Source organism: Manis pentadactyla, chromosome 1, assembly GCF_030020395.1.
Source record: "Manis pentadactyla isolate mManPen7 chromosome 1, mManPen7.hap1, whole genome shotgun sequence".
In the NCBI taxonomy this organism is placed as follows: Eukaryota; Metazoa; Chordata; class Mammalia; order Pholidota; family Manidae; genus Manis; species Manis pentadactyla.
Window position 1 is genome coordinate 166048346 of NC_080019.1, and position 14415 is coordinate 166062760.

The window sequence follows — 14415 nt, forward strand, 5'->3', positions numbered from 1 at the left end:
TCACTTGTAATTTTTTAATGAAGGTATGAATGGGGAATCCTCATTTCCTGTGTACTAGCAATGGGGTTTTCTGCACAGATGTGTCCCACACACTGGCATGCTGGCAAGGTGGCTTAGAAATAGGACTGCATGTGACTTTCCCATGCCCACTGTATCTATCAGTGTCTGACCTGAATCTAAAGAAGAGATGATAGCCTTTTTGAAATCCAGGCAGCCAGTAATTTTTCCCTTGATTCATCAGAAAGTATTAGAAAACCAGAGGTCAGTGGTTAATGTAGAGTTAGAGGGGATAGGAGAAGTGCTCTTAGAGTGTGATGTCTCTGGGATAACATGGGAGTAGGAAAACAGTAGCTTGGAGGTAATAGCCTCTCCTCATCACTGGTAATAAGAAGGTCCAAAAGCAAGTTAATTTATGGAATAATTTTTATCTATATGGTTTTTATTTAAAAAAACAGGATTGTATCAAGAGTTTCCCTTCTTCAGGATTTCTCCCTGCTGTCTGGTTAGGCTCTTGGCTAAAATATCCAACCAACAAAAGTTAGATCTTAGGCACCTAGGTGCTTTCCTTTGGTTGTGACAAGGTTCCTTTTAAGATTTCTATTTATTTTTACTAAGTTCCCAACAGCTGTTGGATAGTGACAACTTTCATCCAGGAATTTATTTCTGAGAAGTCATCTTTTCCTGTAGCTCCAGGAGTAAGGTGATTCCCTGCCTGGGGCAAGTTCGCTTTGAATCCGATGAAACTGAAGGAGGACAAGGGGAAGGGCAGGTTGAGAGGAAGGGTTTCCATTGCTCCCAGCTCGCCGGAGTTTGCTAGCCAGCCCCCTACTCCATTAGTCCTCTGCAGCCACAGCGCACGCTCACTCTGCCGCCTGCCCCTTCTGGGAGGAACTCCATGGGTGGGTCCCTGGTGACTGGTGGGCACCAGACCAGTTGCGTACCAGGAATGGAGGGGAGGAGAGAATGGCCATTTTCTTTCCACCCCTTGTTTCAGCTCTATCAGACGCTCTGCTGTGGTGAACATCCATTGATTCGCAAATAGGCTAAGGCCAGGGGGGATATTCTGGAAATTCTGGGTGAAAACTTCCATTTACCCCACAGTTCCACTGAATCAGAAAATGGTAGTGCTAAAGGGCAGAGCAAAAGGTCATCTGCTCTAACCGTCTACTTCTGTGCAGCCCATGGGGAGACCAAATGTAATAGTCATGTTCCTTCTGCTTATTCCTCTGAGTTTAGTTGGATTCCATTTCCTGCCTCTTTCCATCAGCTGCAAATTCTATTGTACATTTGTTTCATTGATAACACTGATAACTGCTGCCGTAATATCATCTAGTTACTGTAATATCATCTGATTTTGTGATTGAAATAGCAGATGCTACTACTAACTGATTTATTTCTACAGATGCATTTGGCCTTTATCTTATTCTCTCTGCTTTGGTTTTCCTGATGTCTTGAGATTAACTTGCTACTCAAAGGGTAGTGTGTCCTATCAATATATAGATGATACTCAGGGACTAGGAGGGAAACAGGGACCCTAGACTCCTGGACCTCATAGCCTCCCTTTTTGGTTCCTTTAAAGAAAATTTGCTTATGACAATAACTGTTTCCATTGGATAAAAACAAATATGGAAATGGGAGTCAACTTCAGTTTTATTTTCTAAGAAAAAGCTCAGCCAGACTTGAGTTTCCTAGGTTATACTGAAAGTGAGCTGCCACTCATGTCCCTACCGCTTCTCTTGCAACTTTTACTGAGATTCAGAAAGACCAGCTGAGCTCTGTTTGCCCCTGATACTTAGACAACTTGCCCAGATTTCAACACGGTACAGTGTAGCATCAAATACACTGCAGATGGCAATGCTTCTGTTGATCAAGTGTGAGACTCGCCCATCGTTCCAGGGGAACTTAAATCCTAATATATATGTGTGTGTGTGTGTGTGTGTGTGTGTGTGTGTGTGTGTGTGTAAAACATTTATATAAATGTATGTGTATAAAAGCTGTATTTTAAAATATATATTTATAAAATTTTTGTGCTTTGGTCAGTGGAATAACCACAAATAGCATAACCCAAAGGCATTCAGAAAGCAGACAGGCTATTATTGTGATTCTCCTCCATCATCTAATATTTCCAGAGTTTAAAATACACCTGTATGTACCTGTGTATGTGTGTTTGTGTGTGTGTGTGTATGTGTGTGTGTGCATGCATGAGAGAGAGAGATTGACTCTTCATAATCTACTTTGTAATTTAAAAATTGGTTAGCATCTTCCCAGTGATTCAGTGGAGAGATTGCTTATTAAGTCTGCAGATGGGGCTATGCTGGGAAGCTGATGTAAGATATAAAGCTTGTTAAATTTAGAGCTGCACAGAGCAATGGAGAAGTAGATGAGACTGTCACTAAGTGTGGCAATCAGGCTAGTTCACAAATGTGAAAGAAGAGAACCTGGCTTTGTAGGGAGAGGGGTAGGAAAATTTTAATGGCAAAATACAATAAATTTTCAGAAAAGGAGATTTTAGGAAAATACTTTAAAGTGAAAATCAAGAAGAGGAGCAAGGAAACCTTTATCTCTTTTAGACATAGGGCTGGAATAAAACTAATGAAAATTACTAAGAATATTTGAATAATAAGAGATCAACTAGAGAGGAGGGGCGGAAGATGGCGGCGTGAGTAGAGCAGCGGAAATCTCCTCCCAAAACAACATATATCTATGAAAATATAACAAAGACAACCCTTCCTAGAATAAAGACCAGAGGACACAGGACAATATCCAGACCACATCCACACCTGAGAGAACCCAGCGCCTCGCGAAGGGGGTAAGATACAAGCCCCGGCCCCGCGGGAGCCGAGCGCCCCTCCCCCCAGCTCCCGGCAGGAGAAGAGCAGGCAGAGCGGGAGGGAGACGGAGCCCAGGGCTGCCGAACACCCAGCCCCAGCCATCCGGGCCAGAGTGCAGGGCCCTCGATACTGGGAAAACAGGGCAGCAAGAACAGTGAGCAGGCACTGGAGGCTGGGCGACAGAGGACATAAGAAAAGCGCGCGACCATTTTTTTTTTTTTTTGCTTTTTTGCTGCTTTGTTTTGGCGAGCGCTTTTTGGAAGTCTTAAAGGGGCAGGGACCCCAATACTAGGGAAACAGGGCAGAAAGACCGGTGAGCAGAGGCCTGAGGCTGGCACCGGAGAATAAAGAAAAAAGAACGACCACCTTTTTTTTTAATTAAAAAAATTTTTTTTTCTTGTTTTTTTTTGTGGTCGTTGTTTTGTTTTGGTGGGTGCTTTTTGGAAGTCTTAAAGGGGCAGGGCGGGTCACTTAATCCAGAGGTAGGGAATCCGGGATCTCTGGGCACCCTAACCCCTGGGCTGCAGGGAGCAGGGAGGCCCCTTACGGAGATAAATAGCCTCCCAGCAGCTCCTGCTCCAACGCGACTCCACCATTTTGGAGTAGCTGCCCGAGCCAGGCCACGCCCACAGCAACAGCGGAGATTAACTCCATAGCAGCCGGGCAGGAAGCAGAAACCCTGTCTGCGCGCAGCTGCGCAGCACAAGCCACTAGAGGTCGCTGTTCTCCCAGGAGAGGAGGGCCACAAACCAACAAGAAAGGAAGTCCTTCCAGCCGTCACTCGTCCCAGTTCTGCAGACTATTCCTATCACCATGAAAAGGCAAAGCTACAGGCAGACAAAGATCACAGAGACAACACCAGAGAAGGAGACAGACCTAACCAGTCTTCCTGAAAAAGAATTCAAAATAAGAATCATAAACATGCTGATAGAGATGCAGAGAAATATGCAAGAGAAATGGGATGAAGTCCGGAAAGAGATCACAGATGCCAGAAAGGAGATCACAGAAATGAAACAAACTCTGGAAGGGTTTATAAGCAGAATGGATAGAATGCTAGAGGCCATTGATGGAATTGAAATCAGAGAACAGGAACGTATAGAAGCTGACATAGAGAGAGACAAAAGGATCTCTAGGAATGAAACAATATTAAGAGAACTGTGTGACCAATCTAAAAGGAACAATATCCGTATTATAGGGGTCCCAGAAGAAGAAGAGAGAGGAAAAGAGATGGAAAGTATCTTAGAAGAAATAATTGCTGAAAACTTCCCCACACTGGGGGAGGAAGTAATCAAACAGACCACGGAAATACACAGAACCCCCAACAGAAAGGATCCAAGAAGGGCAACACCAAGACACATAATAATTAAAATGGCAAAGATCAAGGACAAGGAAAGAGTGTTAAAGGCAGCTAGAGAGAAAAAGGTCACCTATAAAGGGAAACCCATCAGGCTAACATCAGATTTCTCAACAGAAACCCTACAGGCCAGAAGAGAATGGCATGATATATTTAATACAATGAAACAGAAGGGCCTTGAACCAAGGATACTGTATCCAGCACGACTATCATTCAAATATGACGGTGGGATTCAACAATTCCCAGACAAACAAAAGCTGAGGGAATTTGCTTTCCACAAACCACCTCTACAGAACATTTTACATGGACTGCTCTAGATGGGAGCACTCCTAGAAGGAGCACAGCACAAAACACCCAACATATGAAGAATCGAGGAGGAGGAACAAGAAGGGAGAGAAGAAAAGAATCTCCAGACAGTGTATATAACAGCTCAATAAGCGAGCTAAGTTAGGCAGTAAGATACTAAAGAGGCTAACCTTGAACCTTTGGTAACCACGAATTTAAAGCCTGCAATGGCAATAAGTACATATCTTTCAATAGTCACCCTAAATGTTAATGGGTTGAATGCACCAATCAAAAGACACAGAGTAACAGAATGGATAAAAAAGCAAGACCCATCTATATGCTGCTTACAAGAAACTCACCTCAAACCCAAAGACATGTACAGACTAAAAGTGAAGGGATGGAAAAACATATTTCAAGCAAACAACAGTGAGAAGAAAGCAGGGGTTGCAGTACTAATATCAGACAAAATAGACTTCAAAACAAAGAAAGTAACAAGAGATAAAGAAGGACACTACATAATGATAAAGGGCTCAGTCAAACAAGAGGATATAACCATTCTAAATATATATGCACCCAACACAGGAGCACCAGCATATGTGAAACAAATACTAACAGAACTAAAGGGGGATATAGACTGCAATGCATTCATTCTAGGAGACTTCAACACACCACTCACCCCAAAGGATAGATCCACTGGACAGAAAATAAGTAAGGACACGGAAGCACTGAACAACACAGTAGAGCAGATGGACCTAATAGACATCTATAGAACTCTACATCCAAAAGCAGCGGGATATACATTCTTCTCAAGTGCACATGGAACATTCTCCAGAATAGACCACATACTAGGCCACAAAAAGAGACTCAGAAAATTCCAAAAGATTGAAATCCTACCAACCAACTTTTCAGACCACAAAGGCATAAAACTAGAAATAAACTATACAAAGAAAGCAAAGAGGTTCACAAACACATGGAGGCTTAACAACACGCTCCTAAATAATCAATGGATCAATGACCAAATCAAAACGGAGATCCAGCAATATATGGAAACAAATGACAACAACAACACTAAGCCCCAACTTCTGTGGGACGCAGCAAAAGCAGTCTTAAGAGGAAAGTATATAGCAATCCAAGCATATTTAAAAAAGGAAGATCAATCCCAGATGAATGGTCTAATGTCACAATTATCGAAATTGGAAAATGAAGAACAGATGAGGCCTAAGGTCAGCAGAAGGAGGGACATAATAAAGATCAGAGAAGAAATAAATAAAATTGAGAAGAATAAAACAATAGCAAAAATCAATGAAACCAAGAGCTGGTTCTTCGAGAAAATAAACAAAATAGATAAGCCTCTAGCCAGACTTATTAAGAAGAAAAGAGAGTCAACACAAATCAACAGTATCAGAAACGAGAAAGGAAAAATCACGACGGACCCCACGGAAATGCAAAGAATTATTGGAGAATACTATGAAAACCTATATGCTAACAAGCGGGGAAACCTAGGAGAAATGGACAACTTACTAGAAAAATATAACCTTCCAAGATTGACCCAGGAAGAAACAGAAAATCTAAACAGACCAATTACCAGCAACGAAATTGAAGAGGTAATCAAAAAACTACCAAAGAACAAAACCCCCAGGCCAGATGGATTTACCTCGCAATTTTATCAGACATACAGGGAAGACATAATACCCATTCTCTTTAAAGTTTTCCAAAAAATAGAGGAGGAGGGGATACTCCCAAACTCATTCTATGAAGCTAACATCACCCTAATACCAAAACCAGGCAAAGACCCCACCAAAAAAGAAAACTACAGACCAATATCCCTGATGAACGTAGATGCAAAAATACTCAACAAAATATTAGCAAACCGAATTCAAAAATACATCAAAAGGATCATACACCATGACCAAGTGGGATTCATCCCAGGGATGCAAGGATGGCACAACATTCGAAAGTCCATCAACATCATCCACCACATCAACAAAAAGAAAGACAAAAACCACATGATCATCTCCATAGATGCTGAAAAAGCATTTGACAAAGTTCAACATCCATTCATGTTAAAAACTCTCAGCAAAATGGGAATAGAGGGCAAGTACCTCAACATAATAAAGGCCATCTATGATAAACCCACAGCCAACATTATATTGAACAGCGAGAAGCTGAAAGCATTTCCTCTGAGATCGGGAACTAGACAGGGATGCCCACTCTCTCCACTGTTATTTAACATAGTACTGGAGGTCCTAGCCACGGCAATCAGACAAAATAAAGAAATACAAGGAATCCAGATTGCTAAAGAAGAAGTTAAACTGTCACTATTTGCAGATGACATGATACTGTACATAAAAAACCCTAAAGACTCCACCCCAAAACTACTAGAACTGATATCGGAATACAGCAAAGTTGCAGGATACAAAATCAACACACAGAAATCTGTGGCTTTCCTATATACTAACAATGAACCAACAGAAAGAGAAATCAGGAAAACAACTCCATTCACAATTGCATCAAAAAAATAAAATACCTAGGAATAAACCTAACCAAAGAAGTGAAAGACTTATACTCTGAAAACTACAAGTCACTCTTAAGAGAAATTAAAGGGGACACTAACAGATGGAAACTCATCCCATGCTCGTGGCTAGGAAGAATTAATATCGTCAAAATGGCCATCCTGCCCAAAGCAATATACAGATTTGATGCAATCCCTATGAAACTACCAGCAACATTCTTCAATGAACTGGAACAAATAATTCAAAAATTCATATGGAACCACCAAAGACCCAGAATAGCCAAAGCAATCCTGAGAAAGAAGAATAAAGTAGGGGGGATCTCACTCCCCAACTTCAAGCTCTATGATAAAGCCATAGTAATCAAGACAATTTGGTACTGGCACAAGAGCAGAGCCACAGACCAATGGAACAGACTAGAGAATCCAGACATTAACCCAGACATATATGGTCAATTAATATTTGATAAAGGAGCCATGGACATACAATGGCGAAATGACAGTCTCTTCAACAGGTGGTGCTGGCAAAACTGGACAGCTACATGTAGGAGAATGAAACTGGACCATTGTCTAACCCCATATACAAAAGTAAACTCAAAATGGATCAAAGACCTGAATGTAAGCCATGAAACCATTAAACTCTTGGAAGAAAACATAGGCACAAACCTCTTAGACATAAACATGAGTGACCTCTTCTTGAACATATCTCCCCGGGCAAGGAAAACAACAGCAAAAATGAGTAAGTGGGACTATATTAAGCTGAAAAGCTTCTGTACAGCAAAAGACACCATCAATAGAACAAGAAGGATCCCTACAGTATGGGAGAATATATTTGAAAATGACAGATCCGATAAAGGTTTGACATCCAGAATATATAAGGAGCTCTCACGCCTCAACAAACATAAAACAAATTACCCAATTAAAAAATGGGCAGAGGAACTGAACAGACAGTTCTCCAAAAAAGAAATACAGATGGCCAACAGACACATGAAAAGATGCTCCACATCGCTAATTATCAGAGAAATGCAAATTAAAACTACAATGAGGTATCACCTCACACCAGTAAGGATGGCTGCCATCCAAAAGACAAACAACAACAAATGTTGGTGAGGCTGTGAAGAAAGGGGAACCCTCCTACACTGCTGGTGGGAATGTAAGTTAGTTCAACCATTGTGAAAAGCAGTATGGAGGTACATCAAAATTCTCAAAACAGACTTACCATTTGACCCAGGAATTCCACTCCTAGGAATTTACCCTAAGAAAGCAGCAATCAAGTTTGAGAAAGACAGATGCACCCCTATGTTTATTGCAGCACTATTTACAATAGCCACAAATTGGAAGCAACCTAAATGTCCATCAATAGATGAATGGATAAAGAAGATGTGGTACATATACACAATGGAATACTAACCCGCCATAAGAAAAGGGCAAATCCAATCATTTACAGCAACGTGGATGGAGCTGGAGGGTATTATGCTCAGTGAAACAAACCAAGCGGAGAAAGAGAAATACCAAATGATTTCACTTATCTGTGGAATATAAGAACAAAGGAAAAACTGAAGGAACAAAACAGCAGCAGAATCACAGAACTCAAGAATGGACTAACAGGTACCATAGGGAAAGGGACTGGGGAGGATGGGTGGGTAGGGAGGTATAAGGGGTGGAGAAGTAGGGGGGTATTAAGATTAACATACATGGGGGGGTAGGAGAAAAGGGAGGGCTGTACAACACAGAGAAGGCAAGTAGTGATTCTACAACATTTTGCTATGCTGATGGACAGTGACTGTAAAGGGGTTTATAGGGGAGACCTGGTATAGGGGAGAGCCTAGTAAACATAATATTCGTCATGTAAGTGTAGATTAGTGATACCAAAAACAAAACAAAACAAAACAAAACAAAAAAAAAAGGGCAGTTCCTGTGTGGTAACCTCCAACGAGTTGTACACAAGGTTATAAAGGGCATATAAAAGTGTAGGCAAAGGGTCTGTTTGTGTTTATACAGAGGATCAAAGCCTAATTGGGCTACCCCGAAAATGAACTAAGATACGATATGAAAAAGAACTTCCAACATCTGCACTCTCTGGAAGACTCATGCCAGAAGATGATCATCAAAAAACCCCAACAAAGATCCACGCACTGCTACAGCTGTACATGCACTCATCCCACCAGTTCCTGGACTTGCCATGGGAATGAGGAAGGAGATATCTAAGCTGGCCTGTGCATACAGTAAAACAACAAATTTGACTGGATCTATACTGTTGGAACTCAACCAAGAATTTGGAGAAGTGCAAATTGTAGCGCTCCAAACTCTTACAACTACAGACTATTTACTGTTAAAAGAACATATGGCATGTGAACAGTCCCCAGGAATGGGTTGTTTTAATTTGTCTGATTTCTCTCAGACTGTTCAAGTTCAGTTGGACAATATCCACCATATCATAGATAAGTTTTCACAAATGCCTAAGGTGCCTTAATGGTTTTCTTGGTTTCACTGGAGATGGCTGGTAATTACAGATATGCTTTGGTTATGTAACTATACTCCTATTATGTTAATGTGTGTGCGCAATTTAAGTAGTAGCTTAAAACCTATATATGCTGAAGTTACTCTACAAGAAATGTCAAAGAAATAATCAATCTTCACATGTTTTCTTCCGTCTGCTACTTCTATAGCTTTTCTTCTTCCTTCCTAATTACAACCCTTAAATAGAATTCGTGCCTCATATCAAATTTACCGAGTATCATAACTCCTCCAAGTGGTAAAGATACCTCAAGACAAATGCTGGGCATAGAAGCCACAGGGCATAAATATGCAAAGAAGTAAAAAGCTAACCTTTTCAAACAATAAGGCTTCCCTCTCACTTACCAACTTCACATTTCCCTGTATGGCCCGGAAGATGACTGGTTAGCCAGAGACGGGTAAGATTCCTCAAGGGAGGAACAACCTAAGACAGGCACAGTTGCAGGGGGGCCATCAGGTGAGAAATTGGGGATCAACAGAGGTGAGGCTTAGAACCTCACCCCCCCTATTCTGAGAGAAATCTTCTGCATACGTGGATGTTTTATTGCCCTGGTCTAGCTTGGATTAACACATAGTCTACAGGCACACACCTGATCATCTACATTTGCTCTCTTACAACACTAAACTATGTTTTCTACCTTTATCTTGTATCTACCTACCACTTCAGCATTTTATTAAAAATAATAATAATAAAGAGAGAAATGTGGTATCCACATATAAATCAAGTATAAAAACCAAATGAGTATTCATATTTGAACTGACTGTTTAGAGTTCATAATGCATGAACAAAACCGAAAGTTTATGTGATGACTGCCCTTGTACTGTTCACTATGTAACTTATTCATTATGTAAGAATTTGTTCTCCATGTAAGAACTTGTTCGTTATGCCTCAGAAGATTGGAGACTGACGAAAATTAGGCTTGGGGTGGATTAATGATTGTGCATTGAGCATTGACTCCCCTATACAGAATTTTATTGTCGTTAACAACCATTTGATCAATAAATATGAGAGATGCCCTCACCAAAAAAAAAAAAAAAAAAAAAAAAAAAAAAAGGACAGACTTCCAATGGTAAAATAAATAAGTAACCGGGATGTAATGTATAGCATAAGGAATATAGTCAAGATGTTGTAACAGCTTGGTAGGGTGATAGCTGGAACCTAGAATTATGTATATAAATGTTTTACCACTGTGTTGTACACTTGAAACTAATGTAATGTAATACTGTGCGTCAACTACCCTTCAATAAAAAATAATTATTTAAAAAAAAAGGAGATCAACTAAAAACAGATGACTACACTACATCTCGCGGTGGGAAGACAGGAGCCAACTAAATTGGGACAATTTGCTTGATTTGCTTTTAAAAATTAGGTTAATTTGTATTTAGGCATATGTCTTGCTTGTCTGCAATATAACCCCCTCTAAACATTTCTTGTATTGTAAACAAAGTAATCTTTTTTATAATCTAAAATTATATCTACAAATTAGCTTCAAAAATAAGATTCATATAGCCTTCACCTAAATTTCCCAAATCTTAACATTTTGCCACATTTATTTATCGTTCTTTCCTTCCATCCCCTTTTTTCTCCCTCTTTTATATTTATACATTTTGCGGGAAAATGTTTGACAGTAAATTCATAACATGATAAATCTTTACCTCTAAACACCTCAGTGTGTATTTTGAAGAAATGAGAAATTATTTTACATAACCAGAGTATAATGATCAGAATCAGAAATTAACAATAATGTACTATTACCTAATCTATAGACTTTGATCAAATTTTCCAACTTTTCCATGAATATCTTTATAGTACAATAAATACTATAAAAATTATTTTTTTCTGGTTCAGAATTGAATCCATGATCACAAGTAATATTTAGTTTTCGTCAGAGTAATCTTTTTAAAAACCAAATCTGTTAATATCACTACCTGGCTAAATATCCTATGATGAGTTTGTATTTTTCCTAAGATCAAAATAAAATATCCATGGCTGAGGCTGATAATCAGCCAGCACGCAGCACTGAAACCACGTTGATTTGTTAATGTCTCTTCTGATTCTCTTGAGTTTATTCAGCTTGACTAGTGCCTATGCCAGATAGTTGTTAAGTATTTTCAGTATTACTCCTGACCACTTCTTATAAGATCTTGCTTTCATTTCCGGGTTCCTATTTTGCATTTCTCTCCCCAGCTGTCTTTACTTCAGTCACACTTGTCATGAAATGTGAAGGGGTTTATGTTTTAGGCTACTTGAAAGCTATCAATTTAGATTTCCACTGTTTCATAGATGCTGGCAGAAGACACAAGATTCCTGAGTCAGAGACAGAGATAATACTGGGCACAGCACAGCAGGCAGATTCGTGTTCACATTGATTCTTCCTGACTCCCAGGTCCCATGAGGGAGGTGGGGATGTAGGCCAGGTGGGTGACAAACACATAGTGAGTCTGTGTCACTGAGAACCCTGAACTTATAGGAAACAGTCTTATAAGTAGCTGCTAGCAAACTTGTTCAACCTTTGACCTGATACTTTCATTATCCTGGTCAGGAGATAAATAATGCTCTTTTGCCCCACTGAGAGAGAGAGAAACTCTCTCTTCCAAGATAGTTGCTATGTAAACATTTTTGCAAAGATAGCCCAGCTCAAGAATGATATAAGATGTCGATAAATGCCTTAGAGAACCGTTTTCAATAGCACTGGCCATCTTTGTTTCTCTAATGGGCTATGATCTCTCCAGGCACCATTGCATGTGCTGTTTTTGATTAATGTCTGTTTCTCATAATAGATACAATTTCATAAATGTCAGGGACTGCTGTGTTGCTTGACTTGAATCTCTAAGATCTAGCATGGTAACTGATACATGGTAGACACTCAATAAATATTTGTGGAGTGGAAAAAGTATGTGGCAGACATGTAGTGTTTACATTAGCAAAGCCTAAGGTTTTGTAGTTTCTTAGCAGTTTCCAGAATTTTCTAAGTATTTGATTTTGTGAAATTACCTGCACATGAGAGTTTGGTCTATTTCTTACATTTATACCTGATTTCATCTCTGTGTGTGTATCTGTGTAAATAACTGCACAGATTAGGATCTCCAGTGTAAAGATGAAGTACTAGTGAGAGTAGACATTCCTCTTTTGTTTTGACTAAAGCAAGAATGGTTCTGATATTTCATTAAGAATGATCCTCCACAAGATAACCTTAAAGAAGTTTCTTTCTACTCTTAGTTGGCTAAGAGTTTCAAGAATGTGTATTGAGTTTTACTAACCAGTTCTTTTCAGTATTTCTCTTTAAATTTATTGGTGAGTGAATAGAATAATTATTACATTCCAGCAAAAAATTATATGGTTATATATCATTTAGGAAGGCTTTTGACTCAATTAAAAGTGTACTAAATGATAAAGACAAACATTGCTTCATGTTGCAAGAAGCCTGGAGTTAAGTTGTTTGAAAATGCTCATAAATGTTAGGACTCAGGCACAAGTCTGAGATTCTCCTGGCATTCCCCTTATGATCCTCAGATGACTCTAGCAACTCTTAGCACCATGTTCTCATACAGAAGCCAAAACCTCATCGTGTACACAACTTTTAAATGAAGCACATACACAAAAAAGTCAAACTTGAAATTTGCTTCACTTTAATACATAATATTAATCCATGTGCCAACATATTAACAACATAGGAAAACCAGTATATCTAAAACATTAAGATATCAATGGTAATCCTATGTTTGAATACCCATCTATTGAAGATTAGGTTTACATACCATAAAATTCAATTACATTTTTAACACTATTAGAGAATCTCTATATATCTTTAAATCATTAATTAAAAATCTGAATTTTCTTTTTATAAAGATGTACAACACACTATAAGCCCATAATCTAGACATCTTAAATACAATATTATACATTGTATGATTATTTTTAGGCCCTAGATAAATTTATTTCTCTATATCTTTTAAACATGAATTGATATGTAGCTTAATATTTACAGGTTGAAATTATATCCACTGATATCTTTTGTATTTGAATTTATAACTTAATTTTAAAAATCAGTTTTTGTGATGGGCATAGATACATGTATCACACATTAATCCTACATTTTGAACATTTAATCTATGAAACATTTTAAATATTGCCCCTGAAAATCATTTTTTCTACAATGAATACATGTTATTTTGAATCATAGGATACTATTCTTAAAACCACCTTTGCATGATTTCACTCATCTGTGGGGTATAAGAACAAAGCAAAAACTGAAGGAACAAAACAGCAGCAGACTCACAGAACCCAAGAATGGACTAACAGTTACCAAAGGGAAAGAGAATGGGGAGGATGGGTGGGAAGAGGGAGATAAGGAGGAAAAAGGGGCATTAAAAAAATAATGGGGGGGATATGCGGAGCGCTGTACAACACAGAGAAGACAAGTAGTGATTCTATAGCATCTTACTACACTGATGGACAGTCATTGTAATGGAGTATGTGGTGGGGACTTCATAATAGGGGGAGTCTAGTAACCATAATGTTGCTCATGTAATTGTACATTAACGATACCAAAATAAGACAAAATAAAAAAAAACACCTTTGCCTTTACTGGAAATATATTTGAATCAATTCCAGCTGGCTATTTTAGGTATGGCTTATTTTAAAAATGCACAACACTTGACAGTATAGCCAACCCATTGTTACAGATATATGTAAAAAACCTGACACTTTTTTTGTAAATAAAGAATTAAGGGACAATTAAATGAAGATAATAAAAACCTAGTATAAATTATAAAAATCATATTTAATAATTTGAATAAAGATTAATAAATCCTAATAAATATCCCTGAAACATACTAGTAAATATAATTAAATTTAATATTATTGAAGCTTATGTAACCTTTATCAGATCTGATATTTTCACTCTGCTTGTACGGAA